The sequence below is a fragment of the Lepidochelys kempii genome, chromosome 2, assembly GCF_965140265.1.
Source record: "Lepidochelys kempii isolate rLepKem1 chromosome 2, rLepKem1.hap2, whole genome shotgun sequence".
NCBI classification, from domain to species: Eukaryota; Metazoa; Chordata; order Testudines; family Cheloniidae; genus Lepidochelys; species Lepidochelys kempii.
This window is the reverse complement of record NC_133257.1, coordinates 30,927,617-30,939,956: the sequence shown is the minus strand read 5'-3', so window position 1 is coordinate 30,939,956 and position 12,340 is coordinate 30,927,617.

Below are 12,340 nucleotides of genomic sequence, written 5' to 3'. Positions count from 1 at the left end.
GATGGAGTAGGACTAGGGACAAGACAGGAGCAAGAACAGGATTTGAGAATACCAACACCCTGGGGAGTCTCACCACTCTAAGACAGAGGAGAGTTCCAAGCTATGACATAACACTAAGCAGACTGAGCTGTTTCTCCTATGAGTCTTATATAGCTGCTCTGAGAATCAACAGACTGGCTCCTGGCTTATGGATTGGCTGGGGTCTAACACAGGAATGACACATCCCCATGTGGCTTAATCAGGCTCTACAGGGATGCACTCATCATATCACAGTACACACTTCAGGCAAAGGACTAATTTTCCATATATGTTCAGTCACCACCTTGCAATGACTTGCAATGAAGTGAGCTGTAGCTCACGAAAGCTTATGCTCAAATAAATTTGTTAGTCTCTAAGGTGCCACAAGTCCTCCTTTTCTTTTTGCGAATACAGACTAACGCGGCTGCTACTCTGAAACCTGTCATTATGCAAAGCACTGAATTTAGCTGTATGGAGTGGAAATCTATCAACTTAATGAAAAAACTTGTACAGATGCAGACAGACATCATCTTCCTTTCCAAATGCAAACAGATGGACATCATACCAAAAGGACTGAAAGTAAAAAATCCATTACAATCTACATACCACACAGACTGTGCTGACAGCTTGTGCCACACGCTCTCAAAGAAACTGCGGAACCACCTGATCAACATCCTCTACAGCAAACAGGGAAAGATTAAGAATGAGCGCTCAAAACTGGATACTCTCATAAAAAAACAACCTTCCACACAAACTTCCTTGTGGCTGGACTTTACAAAAACTAGACAAGCCATTTACAAAACACACTTTGCTTCTCTACAAAAGAAAAAGGACACTAAACTATCTAAACTACTACATGAAACAAGGGGCCACAACAGTGGTTCCCTTAACCCACCCAGCAATATTGTTAACCTATCCAACTATACTCTTAGCCCAGCAGAAGAATCTGTCCTATCTCGGGGCCTCTCCTTCTGCCCCTCCACCCCCACGAACATGATACAGTTCTGTGGTGACCTAGAATCCTATTTTCGACATCTCCGACTCAAGGAATATTTCCAACACACCTCTGAACAACATACTAACCCACAGAGACCTTCCTACCAAGACTACAAAAAGAAGGATTCTGGGTGCACTCCTCCTGAAGGTTGAAACAACAAACTGGACTTCTACATAGAGTGCTTCCGTCAACGTGCACGGGCTGAAATTGTGGAAAAGCAGCATCACTTGCCCCATAACCTCAGCCGTGCAGAACACAATGCCATCCACAGCCTCAGAAACAACTCTGACATCATAATCAAAAAGGCTGACAAAGGAGGTGCTGTTGTCATCATGAATAGGTCAGAATATGAACAAGAGGCTGCTAGACAGCTCTCCAACACCACTTTCTACAAGTCATTAGCCTCTGATCCCACTGAGGGTTACCAAAAGAAACTTCACCATTTGCTCAAGAAACTCCCTGAAAAAGCACAAGAACAAATCTGCACAGACACACCCCTGGAACCCCGACCTGGGGTATTCTATCTGCTACCCAAGATCCATAAACTCAGGCATTGGCACCCTTACAGCAGGATTGTCTGGCTATGTAGACTCCTCAGGCCCTACGCTACCAGCACTCCCAGCTATCTTCGAGACACCACTGACTTCCTGAGGAAACTACAATCCATTGATGATCTTCCTGAAACCACCATCCTGGCCACTATGGATGTAGAGGCCCTCTACACCAACATTCCACACAAAGATGGACTACAAGCCGTCAGGAACAGTATCTCCGATAATGTCACGGCAAACCTGGTGGCTGAACTTTGTGACTTTGTCCTCACCCATAACTATTTCACATCTGGGGACAATGTATACCTTCAAATCAGCGGCACTGCTATGGGTACCTGCATGGCCTCACAGTATGCCAATATTTTTATGGCTGACTTAGAACAACGCTTCCTCAGCTCTCTTCCCCTAATGCCCCTACTCTACTTGCGCTACATTGATGACATCTTCATCATCTGGACCCATGGAAAAGAAGCCCTTGAGGAATTCTACCATGATTTCAACAATTTCCATCCCACCATCAACCTCAGCCTGGACCAGTCCACACAAGAGATCCACTTCCTGGACACTATTGTGCTAATAAGCGATGATCACATAAACACCACCCTATACCGGAAACCTACTGACCGCTATTCCTACGTACATGCCTCCAGCTTTCATCCAGACCAGACCACACAATCCATTGTCTATAGCCAAGCTCTACGATACAACCACATTTGCTCCAGCCCCACAGACAGAGACAAACACCTACAAGATCTCTATCAAGCATTCTTACAACTACAATACCCACCTCCTGAAGTGAAGAAACATATTGACAGAGCCAGAAGAGTACCCAGAAGTCACCTACTACAGGACAGGCCCAACAAAGAAAATAACAGAACACCACTAGCCATCACCTTCAGCCCCCAACTAAAACCTCTCCAACGCATCATCAAGGATCTACAACCTATCCTGAAGGACATCCCATCACTCTCACAGATCTTGGGAAACAGGCCAGTCCTTGCTTACAGACAGCCCCCCAACCTGAAGCAAATACTCACCAGCAACCACACCCCACACAACAGAACCACTAACCCAGGAACCTATCCTTGCAACAAAGTCCGTTGCCAACTGTGTCCACATATCTATTCAGGGGACACCATCATAGGGTCTAATCACATCAGCCACACTATCAGAGGTGTGTTCACCTGCACATCTACCAATGTGATATATGCCATCATGTGCCAGCAATGCCCCTCTGCCATGTACATTGGTCAAACTGGACAGTCTCTACGTAAAAGAATAAATGGACTCAAATCAGACATCAAGAATTATAACATTCAAAAACCAGTCAGAGAACACTTCAGTCTCTTTGGTCACTCGATTACAGACCGAAAAGTTGCAATTCTTCAACAAAAAAACTTCAAAAACAGACTCCAACAAGAGACTGGTGAATTGGAATTAATTTGCAAACTGGATACAATTAACTTAGGCTTGAATAAAGACTGGGAGTGGATGGATCATTACACAAAGTAAAACTATTTCCCCATGTTTATTCCCCCTCCCACCCCCCACTGTTCCTCAGATGTTCTTGTCAACTGCTGGAAATGGCCCACCTTGATTATCACTGCAAAAGTCCCCCCCCCGGCTCTCCTGCTGGTAATATCTCACCTTAAGTGATCACTCTTCTTACAGCGTGTATGGTAACACCCATTGTTTCATGTTTCCTATGTATATAAATCTCCCCACTGTATTTTCCACTGAATGCATCCAATGAAGTGAGCTGTAGCTCACGAAAGCTTATGCTCAAATAAATTTGTTAGTCTCTAAGGTGCCACAAGTACTCCTTTTCTTTTTGCGAATACAGACTATCACGGCTGCTACTCTGACACCTTGCAAAATGTAGCTCTGAGCCCGATTGGTACTCTAGGTTCTACTGAAATATAAACGTTAGTAGCTGCTTGATAGAGTATTATTAATGTGTGATGTTGGTACTGTCAGTGAGATTTAAAGTGATCAGCTGAGTTTAAATTGCTAGGGAGTAGGTTACACTGAATCTAACATTTTTTGAAGTAAGATTGCTTTAACAAAATAGATTAACTATGTAACATGTTGGGGTTGGGGCTACGGTCTTTTCCTGAGATGTGGCAAGCCATAATTCCTTCTCCTATCCAATGCATACCCAGCTGTTCCTCAGAAACTTAAAGGAGGGAGCATGACATGTTCATGTGAACTGAATAAAAGATACAGATAACATGAAAGCCCAAAGTGGACAGAGTAGAAAATTTCCATTGCATTAATCAGTGTGGAAATCCGAGAAGGTAAATGTATGAGGTTATATGAATGCTTGTGCATGAGCGTAGAGATTTTACATTTGCTGATGAGCCCGTCCTCGGTGACGGTAAACTTAAGGTGAAAGAACAGACAGACTTCAATAAAAAAGGTTTGAATTGTTAGACTAATTATCACCACAAAAAGGAGAATGATAATACAGGTGGGAATTGGTCACCATGCTGCAATGCGTAAGGCAAAACTTGAAGGACACTAATGAAATGATGTATTTCTAGAACAGGAAAAAAGAATCACATAAAGTATGCAGAGTGAAGAATGTAGTGAGGCAACACCAACAATCTGAGGAAGATATATCTATGCATGGTATTATACTAAACAACCAAGTACTGCAAGTTACCTACTCTTAATAGATAGATAGTAGTTTCCAGTTCAAAGGGAATCTTCAGATTCAAACAGAAAATCGAATGTGACTCTGACAAAGAGGGAGGCAGGCCTCAAATCTGACTTCTCTTAAAGGTACAAGCGAACGTTAATATCTTTTTGATTCTTTATTTCAACTCTATAGGGATGGGGTGCCTGCTTGTTTGTTTTATCTAGTGCAATGGCTGCCATCTTGGCTGACACATCTAGAATTGAACAAAGGATCTCAATCTAAAACCATAGCTGTGCAGATGCATGAGCTAAAGAGGCAAGGCTCCTTAGCTGTGGCTGTAACAAATTCATATCCTCTGGGGACACATGGGGCCTTGTAACATACACTTCCCAGGAGGTTACACTAGCACTCTGAGTCCTGAGGAATAATTACATTTTGGAAAACCAAATAAAACATAGTGTAGGTGCAGCTCAGCCTAGTTAAGGAAGGATCAACTTTTATTTTAGGAACTTCCTAAATCAAGAAAATTTGAATTTTCTTCCTTCATGTTGCTGAAGTTTTTCTTTTTTTCCCCTCCAATGCATTTAATTCCCCTGGTTTGGGGGTTTGCTTTTTAAAGTAAAAAAAGCCTTTAGCTCTTACCTTGTATTACTTTCTGTAAGAAACACTTATTACTTAAGTGTCCTTTGAATCAAAGCATCTATTTCGAAGAGAGGAGTAGCAGATAATGGACGGGAATATATTTTCATAAAATAGACTCCCGGTTCAAAGATTTTGGTTCATGGCCTGACACCTGTGGGTAACCAGGAACCCAGATACTGTCATCACTAATGAAAATGGATGTAAATCTATAGAGATTATTATGTTGTTCATAATCTAATTTTTTAAAGGCAAATGGTCCCCTCACAGTAGCTATGCAGGGGGCAATTGAGAATAATGTATAAATAATAAATAATATATACAACTATTAAATAATAAATCTGTAGCTATTGATTGTATGCAGTGTTGTTGCATTTATGTTGGTCTCAGGATATTAGGGAGACAAGGTGAGTGAGGTAATATCCGTTACTGGACCAACTTCTATTGGTAAGAGTGACAATCTTTTGAGTTTATGCAGGCCTGAAGCTCTGTAAGCTTCAAAGCCTCTGTCTCTCTCACTAGCAGAAGTTGGTGCAGTAAAGGATACTACCCCCTCATCTCATGTAGCTATTGGGATTATTATATGTGTCGTATGGTAACACCTAGAGGGCCTCAGCTCCATTGTGTAGGCACTGCACAAACATACAACAGAGATGGTCCCTACTCCAGAAAGCTTGTAAGTAATTTAGTCACTGTTCTCTGTGATCACTTTTCTTCTCTCTTCTTCTTCTTCCCTGTCCTCTGTCTTTTTAGATTGCATGCTCATCAGACCATGGGACATGCACTCTGACATATTTCTCAGCAAAAAAGCAATCATTGTGTTTCAGCAAGTAGAGTAGATGATCAGCTAAGGAATAGAGTTCAAATGAATAAGTAACTGAATGTTGCATTTAGGTTTGTATTGATCATTCATACCATAAGTATGTTTTTTCTGAGATCAGACAATACACTCCTGAGTAGTGGTGAGCATGAACCCAAATCCTGGATATGAACATGCTTGCTTCTTTGTGAGTGTTTAGAAACCAAGCCAAGATCCAAAGCCAAATTTTACATTTGGTTCCTATCTCTAATGGGATGAACCAAAATTGCAGGTCAGAACATTCTCAAAAGTGGGAGTGTTCTAAATTCAGAGCCAGATCTGAGTTTTTAAAGCCAGCAACCACTTCTGAGTTGACATGATCTATTTGAAAACAATTCTTATGCTAAATAAATATCCAATTTTGTTTTTTTTTTATATTGATCAGCCTGTGCATTCTAAATTACTTCCATTTTTTTTAAACATAGGAACACATGCCATTGAAAGCCAAATTACCCACTCATCTTCTAAAATTAACCATGGAGCTCAGCTTTGCATAGTTCTTAGAGGACAGATTTCAATTTTGATAGTTACAGCTGACTGGCTCAGTCACAAAAAGCTCCCATCCAATTCTGGAAAATGTCTGATATTTGCAACACATTTGATATGGGATAGTTGAGCCATGATTGTTTGCTGCTCTAAAGGACAAGATGGTTTATCATAGTTGAACAAATTGTCTGCCTCAGATATAAACATTTTTTGCCCTTTCTTATGTTTTCCTGGGAATCCCTGTTGTGTGTCTCAGTTAATGATGACTCAGGATTGTCAAATAGCAGGCTCAAGTGGAACTATTTAATCAAAGATTATTAATCATAGATTACTACAGAACTACATAGAATACAAAAAGAATAGCTACATTACTCCCTTTGAGTTAAGATAAAAAGCTGGCTTTGTGTATCTCTTTCATTGAAACTGGAGGGACATGGCAGTTTTCATTATCCAACTAAGTTCTGACACCAGTGTCATTATATAGTTTTTAAACAAAAAAACCTCTTTGCCAAAAGAAACATATGTTCTGTTATCATTTCTATACATTCTCAGTTTACCTGATTTATGTGTGAAGTCACAATTATTTACAGCTGAGAAGACGAAAAATTCTTCAAGATAATATCTTTCAATGGATCTTTCTTTCCCCCAGATCATTCTTCCCTAGCTGCTATATATATATACAGTTTATATATACGCACAATATACACACACATTCCTACGGGATGGTTCCCAAAAATATCTGTAGTTTTACAGGCATAGAGATGCCACAGATTATTAGATACCATCTAATGCATAGAATTCCTGGGTTACTCATCAGCAGGGGTGAAAGTAACTGAGGCCACTTACTGGTACGGGGTGGCTCCAGCCCCCGGAAGGGGCGGGGCCTCAGGTGGAAGGGGAGGGGCTGGGGGATCAGCGTCCCGCAGCCAACCCTTTCAGTCCGACTGGCCCGTGCCGCCCGGGGCTCCCGTGTTGATTTAAAGGGCCCAGGGCTCCGGACGCTGCTTCTGCTGTAGCGGCAGCGGCGTCTGGAGGCCCGGGCCCTTTTAATCGCCAGCCCCAGGGCAGCTGCTCCCTTTGCACCCCCCACCCGTCAGCGGCCGGGGGGGGCCAAAAGAGGCAGGAACGTTAAAGCGCTTCAGGGTCCTTTGCCGCGGCAGTGCTTTAACGTTGCTGCGCCCCTCCCCCCGTTGGCAGTGCTTTAATGTCCCTGCCCCTTTTGCTTCCCCTGTCGGCGGCCCTGCTGTGACGGACCCTACCGGCAGGGCCGCCGACAGGGGGAAGGGGCAGTGACGTTAAAGCCCTCTTTTTCCACGGCAGCACTTTAATGTTGCTGCCCCCTCCCCGCCCTCCGTTGGTGGCCCTGCCGGTACGGACCCTACCAGCAGGGCCAACAACAGGGGAGGCAAAAGAGGCAGGGGCATTAAAACACTGCTGCGGCAACGCTTTAACGTGGGCGGGGTATGGGCCGGTGCGGGTTCTTACCGGTACGCAGGACCGGCCCCTACCATCCCACTTTCACCCCTGCTCATCAGTCAAGGATCAGGGCCTTAGAATTTAATGTACTCTTTGTTAATATTCTAAAGAATATTGAAGATATAAAGAATCAAATATGCAGAAAGACAAGGACTAAAAGGGTTAATATTTACTAACCTCTCTACCAACCAACCAGAGGACACCTGTAGCTAATGCAGTGTTTGGAATAACCACAGTATAAACTGTCCCATAAAATGCCTCCCAGAACTTAAACTGAGAGGTAGTGTAGTCTAGCAGATAGGGCACTGTACTCCGACTCAGAGAACTTAATTCTAGCCCACAGCTTGCTGTGTGAACTTTGGACAAGTCATTTCACTACTCTGAACCTCTATTGTCCTTTCCACTCTCTATCTGAATTGCCTATTTAAACTGCAAACTCTGTCAGAGACTATCTCTTATTAATACTAGCAGAATATAATGGGGTCCTGATCTGGGACCCATACGTACTACTGAAATATAGATAATAATTAAACCAAGTCTGCTGCATGATGGTATAGAACTTCAGGGGGCTAGTCAGAGCTGTGTAATTACTTGTATTTGGCTCTATCCTTCCAGGAGCTGAGGGTTTGTGTGACGTATGGAGTGTCCTTGACTCTAGCTGAGCTCCGTGGGAGTAAAAAGCACTTACTGCCTTATAGGGCTGAGCTTATAATGTGAGAATGAAACATACAATTCATAGTTTATGTACCACACATTCAAATCTCCATTTAAGAATGCCAAGATTTGAGGAGGCCTTCAGTAAGCTGGGAGAGAAGAGTATATCCTTTATGTTTTACTTACCGCCATTCAGACTGACTTCAATGGGCTTTGGGTCAGGACCTAGTGGTTTAAGATGGTGGTAAGTGTTCTTGAGGTAAATGCTTTCTCTTTGCACTTGAATTTGTCCTTTAGTAAAATGGGGGCACTAATACTTACCTCTACGTGGGGCCTTGTGAGATCCTCAGAGAAAAGGCACTACAATATTCAAGCACAACACATTTTTTTATTCTGTGTAATGGTGAGAAGTGTATATAGAACTGCCTCTTAAATAACTGAAATTATCCTTTGTATTATCTTGGTGCAATGTTAGGTATTAACATTATAGTACTTATTCCATCCTTATCTGTCTTTTAGTTATAGCTGCCTAGCTCTTTAATAGAAGAATATTGTCCCTTAACTTTCAACTCTGCCCTCCTTATTATCACCCTTCATTATAATACAATTTCTCTATAGCGTACGCACTGCCTGGTTATGCAAGATGCTGCCATGAGAGCTGACATTATTTGTTAAAATGTTTTGCTTCATTTATGCAGAACAAAACTGGGAGCTTGCTTTACTTCAATTCAGACTACTGGAAACCTTCTACTCTCAACACCCAGACATAATGTCAGAGAAACTGCTACCCAGAGAGAGAGATGCAGTACTTTAAAAAGAAGAGAGCCTAGTCACAACTAGTGCCTCTATAAGTAATTCCAAGACCAGGGTATGGCAGACCCCTGGGTAGGATATGCTATTTCTCTTACATTCTAACTGGGGAGAGCTGCCTGCATCTCTAGAAATATCACTCCTGCCCTCTCTGAAAATATCCAATAGCCTGGACCAGGGGTGGGCAAACTTTTTGGCCCGAGGGCCACATTGGGCTTGCAAAACTGTATGGAGGGCCAGGTAGGGAAGGCTGTGCCTCCCCAAACAGCCTGGCCCTTTCCCCCTATCCGACCCCTTCCACTGCCTGCCCCCTGACTGCCCCCCTCAGAACCCCTGACCCATCCAACCCTCCCTGCTCCTTGTCCCCTGATCGGCCCCTCCAGGACCCCCAGCCCCTAACTGCCCCCTGGCCCCCCGCATCTAACACCCCCTGCTCCCTGCCTGCCCCTACCCCTATCCACACCCCCACCCCCTGACAGACCCCCCAGGATTCCCATGCTTATCCAACTCCCCCTCCCCCCATTCCCTGTTCCCTGACAGCCCCTGCCCCAGATCCTCCACCACATCCAACCACCACCTGCTCCCTGTCCCCTGACTGCCCCCCCACCCCCCAGCTCTGACCCCCTTACCATGCCCCTCAGAGCAGCATGTCTGGCAGCCGCGCCACCTGGCCAGAGCCAGACACGCTGCCACGCTGCCCTGCAGGAGCATTCAGCCCCGCCCCACAAAGCGCCGGCGGCACTGCGGTGAGGTGGAGGAGGAGGGACAGCAGGGGAGGGACCGGGGTCTAGCCTCCCCATCCAGGAGCCCAAAGGCCAGGCAGGACGGTACCATGGGCCAGATGTGGCCCATGAGCCGTAGTTTGCCCACTTCTGGTCTGGACAAAACTAACTGGCTTATGCTAAAACATAATTCCCACAAATTAATTTGAGGCAATAGTTCCAGGTAAGAACTTTTAGGTTTGAAGAGTCCTACAGATGAGGAACTCCTATGCATAGGTGCTGGAACTAAGGGTGTGGGGGGTGCTGCAGCACCCCCGGACTTGAAGTGGTTTCCATCATATGCAGGGTTTACAGTTTAGTTCAATGGCTTTCAATACCCCCATTATAAAAATTGTTCAGTATCCCTTTTCCTGTGGGTAAGGAGAGAGGTCTGTCCAGACTTCAACTCATCTGTAATGAACATAAAAACAGCAATACTGGGTCAGACCAAAGGTCCATCTGGCCCAGTATCCTGTCTTCCAGCGGTGGCCAATGCCAGGTGCCCCAGAGGGAATGAAGAGAACAGGTAATCATCAAGTGATCCATCCCCTGTTGCCCATTCCCAGCTTCTGACAAACAGAGGCTAGGGACACCATCTCTGCCCATCCTGGCCAATAGCCATCTGGTGCAAAGTGAGTTGTCCCAACTTTAATTTTATGCATGAATATATACAGAGACATATGCAGGTGTACAGACGTGTATACACACACAGAGATACACACTTTAGAACTGATCTGCTTCAGCTCCATTGAAGACACTGATTTACACCAGCTGAGGATCTCACCAACTGTGTATAATTCTTAAGTACCTTCACAAACCACACTCGGGCATCATGTCAATAAAATCACTAACCAGAAAAAAGAAGTGATGGGTAAGAAAGAAAGAGGAATAATGTGTCTCAGTACTTTGTCTCAATTAACTGAGATTTTGTGTTTGAGTGGCTTTCAAATTTGAAAAAAAAAAGAGAATTCTGGAGGTTTTCTTATTAAAATGTCTTTATTTTTCTCGCTGTAGCTAGAATCACCACTTTATCCCATATGTGTTAAACTGTAAATAGGATGGATTGCCTTGTATATAAAGTAATTTGGTAATTCAGTAGGCTTTTTTCAGCACACATTAGGTTTCCTGATATATTTAATTGCAACCAGTTTTTGATCCATTTTACCAAAAGTGCTATTATGTCATTTGGTTGTATGACCTATTCATATTGTGTATATCTCTATTTTAGTTTTTAAAATATTTTGCATTTCTTCTGAACTCAAGGCCCTCAAAGCACTTTACAAAAAATATTGAATCAAAACTCAAAAGCTGAGTGCAGAAGAGAAATGGGGATAATAAAACATAGAGTGGTTAAATTATTTCCCTCCATTCACACAAGTCAATGGCAGTGCCAGGAAGAAAATGCAAGTCTCCTTGAATTTAAGTCAAATGTTCTAAAATCAAACATTTCTATTTTATTATTTGGCAGCTTGCTGATCTTAACTGAGGTTTTCAGTAATTGTTCAAATTTCTACTCAGAACAATAACAGAGATCTCTGTGCCTGCTGTATTGGCCTTCACAGTATGGAGGTGGGTCTCAAGACCATATTAGAATCATAGGGTAAGAAGGGAGGAACCACAAGAGTCATCTAGTCTAACCCCCTGCAAAGATGCAGGATTTGTTGCCTCTAAACCATCCAAAACAGATTGCTATCCAGCCTCCTTTTGAAAACCACCAGTGAAGGAGCTTCTACAACCTCCAAGGCAGTCTGTTGCATTGTCCTACTGTTCTTAAAGTTAGGATTCTTTTCCTGAGATTTAACCTAAATCTGCTATGCTATAGTTTGAACCCATTGCTTTTTGTCCTGCCCGCTGTGGAAAAAGAGAACCACTTTTCTCCTTCTTTTTTATGGCAACCTTTCAAGTATTTGAAGACTGCTATGATGTTCCCCCTTAATCTCCTCTTTTCCAAACTAAACATACCCAGTTCCTTCAGCCTTTGCTCATGTCTTTCATTCCATCCCTTTGATCATCTTTAGCGCTCACCTCTGGATCCTTTCCAGTGTTTTCTAAATATTTTCTATATACTGGTGACCAAAACTGGACACAGTATTCCCTCTGAGGCCTAACCAGAGCTGAGTAGAGTGATATTATCACCTCCTGGGACTTGCACACTATGCCTCTGTTAATGCAACCTAAAATTGCATTTTTATTTTTGCAACAGCATCACATTGCTGATTCGTGTTGAGGTTGTGATCCACCACCACCAGGTCCTTCTCAGCTGTGCTGCTGCCAAACCAGTCATCCTTCATTCTGTATTTGTGCATTTGTTTTTTCTGCCCTAAGTGTCATGCCTTACATTTGTCTTTGTTGAATTTCATTTTATTGTCTATAGCCCAGTTCCCAAATTTATCAGGATTCCTCTGAAATTTAGTTCTATCATCCAAAGTATTGGCAACCACACCCTAG